This window comes from Lathyrus oleraceus, chromosome 3 (genome assembly GCF_024323335.1).
Source record: "Lathyrus oleraceus cultivar Zhongwan6 chromosome 3, CAAS_Psat_ZW6_1.0, whole genome shotgun sequence".
NCBI classification, from domain to species: domain Eukaryota; kingdom Viridiplantae; phylum Streptophyta; class Magnoliopsida; order Fabales; family Fabaceae; genus Lathyrus; species Lathyrus oleraceus.
The window spans coordinates 524,482,557-524,486,156 of record NC_066581.1 but is presented as its reverse complement, the minus strand read 5'-3'; positions in this window follow the sequence as shown (position 1 = coordinate 524,486,156).

The window sequence follows — 3,600 nt, the reverse complement described above, 5'->3', positions numbered from 1 at the left end:
AAACACAGGAAATTGTTAACCCAGTTCGGTGCAACATCACCTACTCTGGGGGCATACCAAGCCAGGAAGAAGATCCACTATCAGCAGTATTAATTCAGAGTTAAACTCCCCCGTTTACAACTCTTCACTTAATCCCTACCCAATGCAATCTATACCTAGGAACTCCTAGATAGAAACCTCCAGTTTCCATTCCTATCACTACAAATACAGTGTAATGTTAAAACAACTTGAACTTGCTTCACAGCTTCGTTCAAGGCCATAACAACTCTTGCCTACAGGCTTTGAGTTACAAATACTCTCAGCTTTGAACACTGAGAAACACATGGTAACCTTCCCACAGATTGGGAGGTTTACCTCACACACACCCCTAAATTTTCATTCTATGAGGCTTACAAAAACTAGGTTACAATATGCTATTTATAACCTAATCACCCAACTGGATTTGGGCCTTCAGAATTCGCAGCAAACTTCTTCTTTGCTGTTACAAATTCAGCAAAAAAATTCTGCTACAAATAAGGTCTTCAAGTTCCTAAAATCTCTCCATATATATCTCCATATTTAGAGCCTATATATTCTGATTGAGTCTTTAAGACCTCCACAAGGAAGTTAGGATATTCACCAAATATCCTCACTAATCCCAGAATATATACTGAATTAATTAATTCAGTTTTCTACACATGTGCGATGTCACAGACATGATGTCGTGACATCGTACATGACATGTTGGTCCAGATGTTGAACTTCTTCAACCCAACATATTAAAACAACAGAGATGATTACATTATTTATTTTACAAAATTAATGTCAATCCTAAGGTATTAACAATGTATTCCTTTTTTGTCATTATTGCAAATTTTTCTATATAAACTCACTTCATTCACTTTTTCATACTACGTGCACATTACTCCCAAACTTTCAGTTTTTCAAACCTAAAACAACCCTCTATCTGCCACTGTTCTTCATCTTCATCTACTTCAATGGTTAAACAACAACAATAATCTCCAAATTCTTCAAAGGAAAATGAAAGCAACCTCATCTTGGAAGGGATACCAAAATTAACCCTTCATACTCCTGTCAACGAGTTAATGGTTTATGTGAAACCATCGTTGATTTCAAGAATTTAAAGGAAAATGGTTTTGATTTCTCTAAAACCTTGGAACTTCAAGGTTGGAAAACATTCTTTGAGAGACTCACAGGCCCAGTTTATCCAGTATTAGTGAAGCAATTCTGGGTGCATGACACTGCTGAAAAAGAAACGATTACTTCCTACGTCATGAATAGGAAAATAGTTATTACTGATAAGTACATTGTTGATCTTATCTTTCATGATGGTAAAGGGAAAAGGATACATAGTGCAAATATTAATTCTAGGAGAGAAGTTATCGTTGCTCCAGTTATCTAAAGGAAGAAACAAACTTTGAAGATGACAAAGGTCCTAATGCTAAGGACTTGACTAGGAACCTAAGAGTTTGGTTCAAAATCATCTTAGGTTGCATTCACCACAGGCCTAGCACCAACAATTCTGACTACATCAACACTCGTCAAAAGTTCATGTTATTTTTTCTGGAGAAGGGTGTCAAGCTAGGACTTCCCCTCATTCTGTTCAAGTTCATGTTGGATTCTATATGAGAATCCAGAACTGGTGGTTCTTCTAAGAAGACAAAGAGAAAGTTCATTCCTAACGGCATACTAATTTCTAACGTTCTTGTGGAAAATGGTCTAGTAGATGACCTTCTGGTAAATGGATTAACATAAGAACTTGTGAAGGATGACGAAAAGCTCTTATGGGGGGAAAATTTGAAGAGTATGGGTCTCATTTCCAGAATTCAAAGACCAAATTTCATTATTTCTAAGGATGATATCTGTGGAACAAGGAATCCAATTGACGACTACCCAATCTTCACCAAGTTTAATCCTCTAAAGGTTCTTATGGCATATTTGGAAAGTTGTCGGAGGGATGGACTTGACCCATTGGTGGATCCATTCAACCTTCCTGAGACTTATCCTGATATTCATGGGAAGAGGAAGAAGGAATTCAGAGGAGAAGGATCTTCAAGGGCTAAGAAGAAGAAGAAGAAGATTGTTGTCTTTCTGGATGAAGATGAGGTGCCTCTTTGTGAGCGCCAGAAAGAAATTCTTCTAAAGGATACTTTTGGAGTCGTCCAGTCTTCTTCAAGAGCTTATGATGTGGCATATGGTAAGCTTCCTTCTGATATCACTCAATTTAATTCTGATTCAATTCCTTATGAAAGGATCTTAACAAACCAACCTCCTCCTTCATCTCAACCAATTGTTTATGAACCTATCCCACTTCTACCACCTTAATCAATTACTATCAATCCTATCATAGAAACTCCTTTAGTTTTTGAACCTTTATCAGAAAAACATCAGATACCATTACCACCATCTTCTCCACAGTTACTAAATTCACTCATCTCACCACCATGTATTTCTGCTCCCCAACCAACAAATCCAAATATCAAAACCCCCAGAACATCTCCTTCAAGACTTTCTGAAGGAACTCTTGACGTATGTTCGACTTTGAACATGAACCAACATAACCTGATCATGAATCACCTTCTATCATTGTCTCATCATTTCCTTCCGTCTATGGTCCTGACTTTGATGAATCCATAATCAACCTCACTATTAATTACCCCAAACAAACAAGAAAATCCTCCCCTAACATTGGTAAGGTTCTGAAGAAAGTTAAGTCAGAATCTAAAAGTCGTCTGCATGAAGCAGTGATTGTTAGTCATTCTTCAGTAAATCCGAATGTGAGTGATTCGGCATGGGAAGCTTACAGAAGCTGGATGGATTCCAAGATTTTTAAGCTGAAGGATCTTGGGTATAGTCTTGCTGAAAGAAAATTTTGTTCTGGGTTCATTCCCTTAATGGAACTCTAGTAGTTAAGAAACTCCCAACTTTGTCTTCCTGCTCTAGAAATCAAGGAAGCTACTCCTGAGGTTATGGAAGAAGAAGTTACTCCATCTGCTTCAGAAATAGAGATTGTTCAGCACATTGAGTCTGCTCCAGAAGATGATGCTGCTTCTGAACCTCGAGACTGTGCTATGGAAGAAGTTGCTACTCAGATTGTCGTCTTTGAATATGCTTATCCCTAGAATGAAAGATAGAACTCTTACATAAAAAAGTAGCAGAAGTATTATCACAAACAATAAGAATGTTACTCTCAGATATCTGATAATCTTCAAGCTGACTCTTCATCCAGAGTATCTGAGTGTTGCATCCAGAAGTTGCAATGTAATCAACTTCGGCTGTTGAGAGCGCAATTACTGACTATCTCTTGCTGGACCATGAGATCAATTTATCTCCCAGAAATTGGCAACTTCCAAAAGTACTTTTTCATTCAATTCTGTCTCCAGCATAGTTAGTGTCAGAATAGCCTACTAATTTATACTCACTTGATTTTCTATAAAATATATCAAGGTTAGTAGTACCTTTCAGATATCTAAATATTCTCTTAACAACAGTTAAATGAGTTTCCTTAGGATCTGATTGGAAGCGAGCACATAAGTAGACACTGAATAGGATATCAGGTCTAGAAGTGGTTAGGTATAGAAGAGAACCTATCATACCTCT